The 14,044-nt window shown below is 34.0% G+C and overlaps 1 long non-coding RNA gene across 1 annotated transcript; it reads left to right on the top strand.

Moving 5' to 3' along the window:
- The first annotated feature begins 2,609 nt into the window (after positions 1-2,609).
- Positions 2,610-7,627, top strand: LOC147569914 (uncharacterized). The gene is made up of 2 exons (XR_015231366.1): positions 2,610-3,272; positions 5,723-7,627. It is a non-coding gene; the product is annotated as an uncharacterized LOC147569914 (long non-coding RNA).
- Positions 7,628-14,044: the final 6,417 nt, after the last annotated feature.

Here is a 14,044-nt window from a genome sequence, read left to right as displayed (position 1 = left end):
TAGTGAAAACAAGAGACAAAGAAAGAATTATTACTGGAGAAGGTAAAAAGGAAGGATGGACAAGAGTAAGAAACCCTAACCCTAGAAACCCATTCTTCTTAAAGGATATGGGGAGTCAATGTCAAAAAAGATAATTTTTGCTTGATAAAGCGGTCTCTTGAATGTTTGATCGTCTTTATTAACCTTTCATATGGAGTAGCAATCATATTGTAAGTGCGATATAAAGTAGTATCTTGAATTAGACTTACAAAAACAAAATCAGGTAATGTATTAAGGAAGATTGATGGAAATAGAATAATGAAGATTGATGGAAGGATCGGTGACAATAATAAAACTAGAAGTAGATCCATGTACATCAAATGATGAGTTTAGAAGATAATAACTAATGATAAAAATGTGGTGGTAAGAAGCTTAATTTTGATATGGAAATAGCTAGTGAAGAATGATATCCACCAAAAGGGCGTGGTCTATCTGTTACTAAACCAGAAAAAAAGACCATTAAAAGTGTGAGCAGCCAAAATGACTACTTTTTAGCTGAACCAAAACAGTTGGACCTTATACCAAACAATACTATGTAAAGATTAGTTCACAAGGCTCATGTACTAGTTGAAAAGTCTTTTGTACTCTTCTTTTTAATCTGGTGGTCACTTGGTCATGTGGTAACTATTTTGACACTTAGGGCAAGCTTTCAAGGTTCTGTACTCAAATTCAGAACAAACGAACTTTTATCCTTTTGTTCTAGACGAGGTTTCCCTATTTGCTTGTGGATGTCTTCCCAATATACGCAACTACTAACTTATGAGTCATGTACTAATAACATAAAAGACTTAAATTATTTGTCTATCCAAGCTGTAAAGTCACTTATTTTCATAACGACAAAACTACCTCTCATATATACTAGAAGTAGTGTTGGCAGGCTAAGCCGGCCCAGAAAGGAACGGGTTAGGTCAGGCTTTGGGCCGCCGATTATAGAGAGATGGTGTAGAAAGTGAAGGTAGGAATGGTTCTACTCGGTTGCTGCAGATATAATATTCCTTGAGAAAATTAGGGTGTTGAGTATGCAATAATTTTCAAGATTCACTATGAAAGAGATTTTCCTTTTTAGGTAATCAAGTCTGTTGGTTGGCCCTCAACAACTCTACTGTTCATGACAATTACTGTGAAAAATATGGTTATGATTAGGGTGCTTCTAAAGGCACCGGAGCAAAAGGCTATTAGCATCCATCTCTGTTAGCACCAAACCCAACCGCTCTTTTCTCTATTAGCATCAACTAACTATGTAGGCACCGGTCTTTTCTTTGTTAACCCTAATTCCTCCATCCATCTCTCAAAATTCAACTAGAATTGGGAATTTTAAACTTTCTCTAAGCTTTGAAAAATCGAACTCTACCCTCACCAAATCGCTCATAATCTCACGAATCTCTCACAAATTTCGTGAAAAAAATACTTAAATTATAATAAATCATATGATTCTTATTAGTTGTCAAACAAACCAAAATATATTACTTTGATTCACAAATCCGTGGAATCATGAATCTCAAGGACTCATGAATCCGCGGATTCATGATTCCGTCATCCAAACACACCATTAGTTGAAATATGTTAGAACAACATTCCTTGGGCACATATATGTGATGAGGCATCTTCATATTAACTACCTTAAAAGATGTTAGTATCTAGTCTCCACAATAATTATTTTCCCTGTTATAATTTTCTCCAAGCAACTTAGACCAACACTTTTTTTTCTCTAAAGAATTTTTCAGTTCTATAATATCAGTTCCGATTTTCATGGATAAATGTCAAATTTCTATTCACCTCCATATCCTGCTTGTTGGTTTTCCGCCATCTTCAAAGAGTTCCAGTAGCCCATCCTAGTTCAACTTCACTAATAAAACAATTTCTACAATTATCCGTTCCGTGCGTTTCATTGATTGGGTAATTAAGCCCTTCAACAACAATTACCATCACGAATAATACAACCACTAATATAATTTTAACATTCATCTTCTTTGATCTTTAATTTCTTCCGTTGTTTGTGTTTGGGTTAAGAGATTAAACTAGAGTTCTTCTATGTATTTATAACTAAGAGTCCTTAAAATATGTGATTTGATTACTAACTACTTTGTTAATTGAGTTATGGTCAAATATGGATTCTATTTTGACAGTTAATTTGGTTTATTGAACGGTCAAGATGTGAATTTGTTTATATCTGGGATTTTAGTCCAATGTGGATTGCTTTCAGCCTTTCACGCATGAAAGAGGATACCCTATCCCATTTCTAATGCAATTCCTAATTTTGATTCATAGGCACTCTAATTACACTTTATTTCGATTTACCTTGTTTGACCTCAAATTAGTGGCCACAAACTTCCAAAGATTTTAATTAGGCTTAAAGTCCAAAAATGCTAAATAAGCCTTTTTTACTTTTAAAGCACTCATATTTTTGCAAAAACATCCTATGATTTTGAATTAATTAGATAGGTCACATTTTTTGTGATTAGTAGTTAACAGGTAGGACATGTAATATTTGTGGATATATATATATACTAGGTGTCCACCGCGTTATATATATATATATATATATATATGAACCCATCATTTTTAAACTTAGTACTACCAATTGTTGTTTAGTCATCCTCTCTACCTAAGCTCCTTGTAAATATTTCTTTCTAACATTATCCTATCGAATCTTTGTTCCGAGCACAAATAGATTTATCTACTAGAAGATGAAGTGGATGTGTGGTTCTAAACCTTATTGAAAAGATATGTAGCACTTGAACGTTATTCTACTATATTTCAGCATCGACCAATCTCGAGTAAGTAAACTTCTATTATTATACTATTTTGTATATCCCACAAACCTAGATTAATTCACACTTTAATTTCCTACTTGGCTCTTTATGTGTTAAGTTTGAAATTTCAATAAAATTCAATAAGTTCTTGAGATTGAAAAACATATCTTTATAAAATAGAGTTAAATGAATCTCCCCTCTACTTTTGACAGTAGGCCAATATAATTAAGATCATTAGTTTACATATATTTTTTTAACTACTTAGGCTATTCACTCTAAAGTTATTTTTGATGGGTTTCATTATGCTAGTGTTGGTTTAGCTATTTTATCTACTTTTTGCAACCAAAAAACTATTTTATCTATTTTTGCTTATCCACCCACAATGAACGATTTAGATGGATTTACGATCAATTTAACTCATACAGGCAACCCTCTTTCACCATATTATAGTAATTCATCAACATCCTATAGAGGTTGGTTGTGAAAGTTCATGTTAGTCGGTAGAATTGAAGATATGAACTAAATAAATAACACAATAGTTTACGTGGTTCGGTCGGAGGATCACGACCTACATCCACGGAGAAAGCCATGAATGGCTATATTCTATTATCTCCACAATCGTGGGATTGATTGGTTACAGACTCGAAGACTCAATTCAACTCAACTCAATATAAAATACATAGAGGTCACTTCTATTTATAGAGTGATTCGGGTATCTTATTTTCCTAGGACTCTATCTAGGATAAGTATAAATAATATCTTCGTATATCTTGGACGGTTGATACGGATATCTACGGATCTCGATTCATCTCGATCTTTATACTCTAACACTCCCCCTCAAGTTGGAAGCGGAACTTGTGGAGTTTCTAACTTGAAAATTGTACTTGGAAAAGATGGATGTTGCTCGCATACGATAGAACAACTGCCAATGATGCTGAATTCTTTGTCTGCAACTTGAACTTCTAATCGCACATATATAAACTCGATATCATAATATTTTCTTTCGTAAGCTTGAATCTCATTCTTTTCTTCTTTTTCTTTATTTCATTCTCGAGCTTGAATAAAATTTGGTGAGAGGGAGGTGAGCTTCAAATTAATCAACAAACGAAGGAGTAAACGATACCATATGTAGTTGATGATGGAAGAGAGTAACCGGTGGATCCATGAAGAGGATGATGAAGACATAGTGTCACAAAAAGAAGAGATAGGTGACAGAAAGATAGCGTCTCGAAACCATGTGAAATTTCACACTCACGTGAGAAAAACCATGAGGGAGAGATTACAACCCACGAGTGATATCGTGAGGAAGAGAGATATAGCCGAGAGATAAGCTCGTCGGATTATAAACCGAGAGGAAGATGGTGGATTACTCACAAAACTGAAAAGAAATCAGTGGTGGCTAATAGGGTGATGTCCAAATATTGGTCTAAGAAAAGGCCGAGAAAGTCAATCGGCGGAAAGAGAGGAAGCGGTCGCCGGTCGAAAAAAAAACCGAGGAGAAGAAACCAGCTGATGTGTCACCGAGTGATATAAAATCGGTGGTGGGACAATGGAAGTTGCCCAAAAATACATGAGATGTAGATTGGTGATAGGAAGATCGGAAAATCTATTGAAAAAATATAGGGTTCTATGCAGCAGTTGTGTCCGTAATGTTTAATACGCAATGAGCTTTTTATTTTCTTCAGCTAAGACATATACGAAGTCATGGACAGAGAGGCAAAAAGACTGATAATGTGACGCCGTTTCCTGCAAGTCCATGGAGAACCTAACCAGGAGAACTTTTTGGAATGATGCCCTCTCATCTTCAAAGAGGCATAGTTTGAATTTAAAACACCATCACTAGCAGAAAAACCAGTAGATGCATGGGCTGGTTCATCTCAAACAATAGAAGAAAGCCAATCTACTAATCAAGAACCCTCTTCGAGAGCGCAACGTGATCTCTACTTGATCAATAATCAGTAGGAGAAAGAGAAATTGAATAACACATGTCTTGGAGATCTTTCTTTTCCAATAACAGCAAGGTCTCTACTTGATCCACCAACGGATGTATATTGAATCACAACTAAATTGGATAGATAGATAGTTGTAACATGATTTGAAAAGAAATTCAATCCACAAGAATGATGATTGAAATACAATAGATTGAGGGAAAGCGGAAATTGAACCAGATAACATCTCACTTGATTCAATGGGATAACACCATGATGGAAAGAAGATGATTTCAGATTTGTTTTCGTCGTATTCCACAGTGGAAAACGATAAGAAACTGAAGGAAAATCCATAAGAATGGGAAAGAAAAAAAAAATGACCAAGTAAGTGATTGAGAATAAAATCACAACGAGAAAGTTGGAAAATTAGCGAATTCGAATAGATTGGAATACTTCAATTTAATTGTAACGAAAAATTATTCTCCGGAAATACGATATCTTGATTCAGGATTTTAAACCTGCTCACACAATTGCCTAGTAGTATGCCCACTAGCATTGAACCCGAGGTTGAATAGATTATCCATAAGGAGATGAATGATTGGCATAGCTTCACCATCGATTTGGCATAGTTTCACCAAAGATGGTTTGTTGAGCATGTCCCTGAGATCCAGGAACAAAAGGCACAGTTCATACTGTTGACCGATTACCAAGCTTAATTTATTAGCTGGGATGGATGACCATTGAGAAGTTCTCCTTTGCATCTAACGAGAAATATGTTTTGCAAAAGTCGAACAAATCGATAAAGTGATTGAAAAATAGAACCACGACGCAAGGAAATCATCGGAAATAGCGGAAAATTGATCAAACAAGATTGATGATCCTGTTCAGGAGAATTTAATCAATCTATAAAAATCGAGAATTTGCGGAAGATTGTCCAGGATTGATTAACCTGCTCTTGATACCATGTACTTCATGGAAATCATCCATGAAGAGGTTGGTAAGAGAGTTTTTTTTTTTTTGTTGAAGGATGGTAAGAGAGAGTTAGACATATACTTCTGCACAATCATAAGATTATCACGGGCCATGGTTATTAATATATATCAGCAGAAGGTGGAGAATATCATGTGGACCTTTTATAGGCACTGCTTGTGTCTACAAAGCCTTTCGAAGTTTAGAAATTTATATGATATTTGCTATCTTCCGCAGACATAAAAGTTGAGTAATTATAATCAAATGATCGCGTAGAAAGATATCTCTAACTCTATCCACGAAGTGTTTGCAGTTCTTATCAGCGATCTTTATTTCTTGGTCAACTTTTTCTTTCATTTGATGAACTTATTTCACTCTTTTGATGAACAGATGATTCCTACTTAGGTTTGTACTTGGTCTATTGTGGCAGTCTCTTCTATGATTTTCTATAACGAAATTTGTTTGAGCATAAGCTCCAAAAATAGGTATATGACCATCATCTTCTAATCGGGCAATAGCATGCAATTAGACCAACCTCCGTGTGAATGAACCCAGTAAGAAGGTGTTAAAATGTTGTAGAACAATATTTGCACCTCGAAATCCAAAAGTGATGCTAGGAAGATTTAAATTTGCTCCATCCTAGTAGCAAAAAATCATATTTATCATACTGCATAAACCATTGGTACCATACAAACGTCCTCCGGTTCTCCTTTAAGTTCCAACATCAATTGCAATTTCATGATAAACTAACACATCTCTAAGAATAGGAGTGGAAACCACTACACCATCCGTATCGGTCCAAAGCCTATTTTGCTTGATCCCCAACAACACGTAAGCACACCCGAACTTAACTTTAGGCAATTATGATATCACTACTACTATTTATGGATGAAAAATCTTAATCAAATGATCGAGTGAGAATATTTCTAATTCTATCTTAAGAACGGTTGGCAGTTCTAACTAGCCTGTCTTGTGGTGTTGCAGAATTATTATAATACGAGAGGGGATTGTCTCTATGAATTAGATTAGCCCTTTCTTATTAAGCAATGAATAAACAAAAAAAAATAGACAGGGATAACAAAACAATTCACAATAACTTGATGAGAACCATAGAAACGTGTCTAGAGCCAAAGAAAATTATGAAAGAAATGGAAACTAAGGATCTCAGTTTCTTATTTACATTTCTTCATTACTGTCTTTCACTCAAAAGTTGTTAATCTTATATCATTGTGTTATTTTTGGTTTTGTTATTTTCATCTATCTTTATTTACCCATTGGCCGATCGAGATATTTTACTATGAATTTCATTCATACAGACATTTCTCTCTCCGTGTTATAGTAAGTCCGCTACACTATGCGAAAGATTAGCAAGAGTGGCCAAATGATCTGCAGACCGAGTTAAATATATTCTACGTGATCATGTAATTAGGATTTCTCAAATATCTAGAAAAAAAAGATTTCTCAATGTATATGCCTTCCAAGAGTATCATATTAAGTTCTTTATGGACTCTATATGTACTCAACTAGAAGGCCTTATAGACATTGGCAATGACCTCTGGTGGGTGAAGTGTGAGCCATTTGAGTATGAAATAGGTAAGGGTATCTTTACCCTTAGAGAGCTAAAACATGTGAAAACATACCTTGCACCAAAGATGCAGATTACACAAGAAACAAATAAGCCATGGACACATTTATGTTTTATTGTTTCTTCCCCTAAAAATTTGGTTGTGGTTCATACGATCAAATAATAAATCGTAAAAAGACACATGGTATTTGTCGTGCTCATCTCATCTTATGTAGCAAAGGAAACTTTGTAATTGATTATGGAGCTCAACAAACTCACTTACCATGGGATGATTATGAAAGGCTTATAGTAGAAGTTGTAGGAGCCATTGGTATTGCATCCGTCAATGATTAAATAGATAAACCTTTTTTTTTTTTGAAATTGTTAGCATGCCTCGAACCCTTGACCTCAGAGCTGGAAGAGCAAACCTCTTGTCATTCCAACCAAGGGTGTTGGCTAAATATAAATAGATAAACTTTGATTACGCTATAATGATGAAGCCAATATATTTCCTCCTAGCATCACTTTTGGGTTTCAAGGTGCAAACATTACTTTTGTTTGAGTTTCTTCTGAGAAGGAGTGGTTTAGATGCATGACCATTGTTGGATGAGAAGATGATAGTTTTCTACTTTTTTTTTTCGAACTGTTCCTCAGATGATATTAGTATTTTAAGCTCACAAATTTTAAAATTTACTGAATATTTTTTCTAAATCTTTTTATCTCTTTTTCTCTTTTATAGTTTTATGGTTTGAATAGATTATAGTGTACAATCCTCATGAAAATATAAATAAACTCATTCAGTTTCTTCAACAATTCAATTAATTTAGAAAAATAGTAACTACAGATAGTAAAACCATCACGAAGAAATATTTAGCTAACACAAGATGATCTCATAACTTATCCACTAAACCGTAAAACCTAAACGGCTAAACCATAAAACCTAAACACTAATCCGTATACCAGAGACTTCAACACCCCAACGACTCTCGCTAACATTAAATACATGCAAAGAATGTTCCTTATTGATCATATAAAACTCCAAAAAAATTCCATAAAAATTGAGTGAAAAGATAAACAATTGAAAGTCACAAGAACACACGACGAAATCCCTCTATTATTATCAATGCCTCTGAAACTTATACCAACATCTTCCTTTCTCTGAGACCTCATTACCCCATGTACATCTTCTCCCACACTTCATATGTGCTGTTGGTTCTATACGACTACCCATATATTGATCCTCATAGTAACCCTTCACCTTTATGGGTATTTTTATAAGAACCACCATTATCATGATTAATACACACACAATCATCATCTTCTTCGTTGTTATAATTTTGTTGTCGGGAGAGAAAAGAGAAAGATTTGTATGTTATTTATAGTAATAGACAACCATATAGATGTAGTTGATAAGTCAAAATCTTGATAAACCGACTTTGTAATAAAATAGGAATAGATTTTGACCCTTGATTGCAATCTTTGAACGGTCAGGATATGAATCCCAATTTCATTCCAGTGTCCTATGAAATATGATTTCAACTGAAATTGTTAATTTGAATTCAATAGGAACTCGGATTATATTTCAATTTGGTAATTTCATAAGCCAACACCAAAACTAAATTTAAACAGGTCATAGTCCAATTTCGGAAACTATATTGTATATACGGATAAGAACAGGTTTTATTGTATAAGAATTTAAATATTTGTGGGGTTTGATTTGTTGAATTATTTTCTATTGTATTAGAAAATTAAAACAATTGTCCTAATATTTTGTTTATTTATTTATTTTGTCCATCACCCTTTGACTCACTGATTGGACACTCCCTCTTAAGTGCATCAGGTTGTGGGATCGAGTCTATGTACGTGGAAGTAGTTTATCATCGAAATTTATCGCATGTAATTTATGTAATAAATAAAGTAGATCTAAGAATAGATGGGCTTTCAGGCCTCTTAGGATGACTCTAATTAGGCCATGTTTGGCGCGTGGAAATGGAATGTGATTCCTGGGAATCGCAATCCCATAACGGTATTCCTGAGAATCAGATTATTTTAGTTTAATGTGTGGTTCGAGTAGGAATATGAATTTCATTCCTGATAGATCCCTAACTTAGTATTTGGTTTGTACAAGAAAATGAATGTAAACTTTTATAAAAGTCTTGCTATATCCTTTTACTTAAACTACAATGGTTATATGTCAACTTTGTTATGTATTTAAGCATTATTATCTATTCAATTTCGTAGATATGAAAAAAATATCGTGATACACCAATTTAACTTGTATTTAAAGATTTATTTAAATTAAATTAAGTCTCAACTAATTTTTTTTAACGTTATGAAATCGATTTTGAGTGAACAAAGAACAAGATAGAGGTAAAAACTCAGAAGGGGATAGAGAATTGCTATGGTAGTGGTTGAAACCTATATTTTTTATTTTTTTTAATTGAAATATTATGTGAATGATGATTTTACTATTAGTCATTGTAATATTTTATCAAGGATTATTTTGTTTATAAATTTTAAATGAAATCATCTCCGGAAATGAGAATCACAAACCCACTCCTCGTTGGATTTTCTATTACCCCATTTGTTGGGAATCTCATTCTTGGGGGAATAAGAATCCCCTTACATTCTCGCGAGCCAACCACTTGTTAGGATTGTGATTCTCAAGAATCATATTCCATTCCCATATAATTTTCGCGCGACTAACATAACCTAAAGGTCTTTAAGGCTCAAGATGTCTTAATTGGGGTTATAGTGTTCATCCAAATACGTGACGTATTGCATATTATAATCATCATTTACAATGTCATTCAAATGTAGTGATGGTTGGAGTCCAATTTCAAAGAAAAGAATTTATATTTTTTACTTAAAGGGTACCTTTTGCTTGTACCCAACAAATTACTTTGTTGAAATAGTAAGAATTACTATATTCCAGCTAACCAGTTTATCCATAGCACTCCTAATTACAAAATTACTAGCATGTCAAAAATTACAGATTAATTTTAAGTGCTTATTGAAAACTTTGCGCATTTGGTTCAAAAAAATAGTAGCTTATTTTAAATTAGAAAAACCTATTTTCTCCAGAAAGCAGAAGCTACGATTTTGTGGCTTTTTTATAGCTGATTATTAAAAGCTAGTTATGAAAATAAAATAAAATATTTATCATTTTTGTCACCGTCAATAAACATCCACCACCATCACAACCACCCCACAACCTCGGCCACCACAATCACTCCACTACCTCTGACCATCAGCCCACCACCTCTCTGTCACCATTCCACCACCACCACCATCACCAACACTTCACCACTTCTATACCACCTCTGGGGCAACTCCATCACCACCACTTCGCCGCAACTCCATCCCCACAACAATTATTTTACAACCATCAAATTCTTTTTCCCACCTTCGCCGCCACTTTACCATCACCTACGCCTTCACCATCTCCCCGCAACTCCACGATCTCCGACGTAACTTCAACTTTGGCAACTCCATCACCACCCTTCTAATTTCGCCTCAACTCCACCACCACCACAACCATTCCACAACCACCACCATCGCCACAAATCGACCACTCCACCACCACACTATACCACCTCCAGCAACACCATTTCACTACCATTTACCCTAACCACCAACACCCCCTCCATTCTACCACCACCATCACTACTATAATTCCGGCACCATTAAGCACCACCATAACACGCCCACCACCATTGAGCACCATCACCACTACATAATGTTCAAATTTCTGAAATTTTGAACTTTATGTGTTTATGAAAAATTAAAAAATTTCTATTATTATATTTTAGTTTTTAATATTTATACATTTTTATTAATATAATGATATAAGCATATCGTTTAATAACTACAATATGAAGATTACGTTTTTTTACCAAATGTCACATCCTAGCTTTTTAAGATATAAAAACACTTTTTATATAGCGTACCAAACGATTCAGATAGATTTTAAAAAAAAAACGCTTTTATTTATGGACTTATTGAAAAGCTCATAACATAAGCTATTTGTGTATCTAAATGAGGTCAAGTTTCACATAATTTGAGATAACTTATACTTTGGACTCAGAAGTTGATAATTCATAATATACAACTGTGTTTGGACTGTTTATCAAATAAACTACCAGATATTTCAACAAAAAAAAATAAACTAAGAGATAATCTAATAATTTTCAGTATCAATAAGTACTTGTACCATTTTAATTCACCCCTATTTTATCCTATGGTGGATACTACATTCCACAGTTCCTAGTGGTATTAGACTAAGGTATGTAAACAAATAAAATTTAAAGAGAAGCGGATTTCGGCGAATATGTAGATATTTAATATTTAAAAGAAAAAAAGTTCATGTTACCTCTCTAAGTTCTCGACTTCCACATACCAAAGAATACCACGGGACACTGGTTGATAATTTCTTTTGAGATTGGACTCCAAGAGTCATTATATTTGAATGACGTTGATACATCATAAATATAATATGCAATACATCATGAATTTGGATGAGCACTCTAACCGTCAATTAAGAGATCTTAGGCCCTAACTAACATCATCTCTAACGCAAAACTCAAGAAAATATTTATCTGTCTTATGCGTCAAGTTCCAAAAAGGAAATAACAATGTCACATAAGTAAACTAACAAGTTTAGAGTTTTGCTTTGGAGACATACACGAATTGAGGATCTCTATTTTCCTCACTTAGGAGTGAGAATCTCAATTGAAACTCGACAAATAGGAGTAATAGAGATTTTGTTTGAGTTTTGCACTGAAGATGCTCTTGGGTGGCGAAAATAGAGATCTTTAATTCCTTTATGTCTCTAATGCAAAACTATAAACTTGTTTTATTTACTTATGTGACACATATTTTTTAAAGAAATAGTTAGTTATTTTGAAAATTTAGATGACTCGATTTTTATTGGTTGAAATCAAATATTGATGAGTTAGACAATTAGAGATATAAAGTGCCTTCTTGAGATATTTACATTGCACCATCGACACATGATCTTTGAGATCTTAATTGAGTTTTGCACTTGAGAGGGGTTTTAAGAAAAAAAACTCTAAAAATTCTTGATAGCCTCAAAGCCGCTAAGATTGAGTGTTGCATTGGAGATGCTCTAAAGACCATATAAAGACCTTTAAGGTCATTCTAGGGCGTCTGAAGGCTCATCTATTCCTACCTTTATTTTTTTTATTGTCTAAAATAAATGGGATAAATTTCGACGATAAATTACTTCCACCGAGACTCACTCTCACGACTTCATAGACTTAAGAAGAATGTCCGACCACTATACCCAAAGAGGCTGAACCCCATTTTTTATAATTCAAGGGGACTTTCTTATAAGAAATTCTAGGGAATTTGGGTCAAATGACCTTTGACCCAAAAGACTTTGATGGACTAACCCATATTTTTCAATGACCCGTTTTTAAGTAATTTCTTACACATTTACCCCTGCATATAAATCAAGTCTAGATTATCTAGACAACGAATTTCACCCTAATTTTCAAGGGAAAACGAGAAACCCTTTTCTCTCTCTCAAACGATTCCAACAAAGTTCAGACGACCTTCAACCCTTCCCTTTTCTTCAATCAGCTCTTCCATCCAGGGTTTGGCACCTTAAATCGTTCTTCTTCTTCATCTTGATTTCCAAAGCTAAAACCCTAAGGAAAGGTAAGTGTCTCTCTTCTTCTTCTTGATTTTAAAATTTCGGCCATTGATGATGAACAAGAAGAATTGAGATTTGATACTTGATTTACCTAAGATAGTTGTATCTACTGAAAATTAGGGCTTCGATTTGGAGGTGTTGATTGGATTATTAGGGTTGGACGTCGACAAAGGAGCTTCACCGATATTCTTCAGGTGGTACTTTGTTCATCATGTTAATAGTTTTGTTGTTCAAAATTTGTTGGTTATGCATTTGTTTTGTGTATTTCATTCATAATGTTTTGATTAGAGGGATCTACTATTCGATTGTGTTTTTGATTCATTCAGTATTGCTTGGAGTTTTGGGTGTTTAGTCAATTGTTCATTAAAACTTGCACTTCTAAATGAGCTAACTAAACCATGATGCGTTAAGATGATCATGTGTAGATATTGGTGTTTGATGTTACGGAAATTGCCCTTTTAGTAGGATGATCAAATTCTTTTGCAGTTCCTTAGTGCTTCCCTCTAGTGTTAAGAATGTTTGGTTTGTGTCCTGGTATATATGTTTGGTATTTCTATTTCCAAACAAAAAATGTTTTAGTGAGCACACCCCTTTTCTGCAAATACCAGGACATAAAAAAGAAGACTTTAATTTTTATTTCAACTCCCTTGAAGCCACGAGATTTAGTGGAAGGATATATATATATATATATATATATATTTGTCTAGCTTCAAGTCAAATTATGATCATGTATTTCCAATAACTGTTATCACCATTTATCTATATTTACATATGTAGCATAATGTGTTGCAGAAGTTACAATATTTTACGCGGACAAGAGTTTTTCTATATGCGGTATCTTTTTTGTATGTTATGTACTAGTTTTTTCATAGTACTACATATCTGATGCGATGATGGTGTTTGTGTAAATTCAGTTGTGGGTAAGTTAGATATAGTACTAAAATTGGATGATGACGACATGATTTCTTAGTTTGCTCTTACTAATGCAGTATTGCTGTTAAATATGTGGTTGCAATATAAAGAGCATCTAATATTCATGACTTATATTGTATTTCCTTGTATTTTTGTCAAAGCAACTCCTTGATACTTGTCACAAGAAACCACATGCTCGAAA

Source organism: Eschscholzia californica, unplaced genomic scaffold, assembly GCF_041429995.1.
Source record: "Eschscholzia californica isolate CP2 unplaced genomic scaffold, dmEscCali1.0.p SCAF_1, whole genome shotgun sequence".
In the NCBI taxonomy this organism is placed as follows: Eukaryota; Viridiplantae; Streptophyta; class Magnoliopsida; order Ranunculales; family Papaveraceae; genus Eschscholzia; species Eschscholzia californica.
Note: the sequence above shows the minus strand (reverse complement) of the source record. Positions and strands in the feature narration are given on the sequence as shown.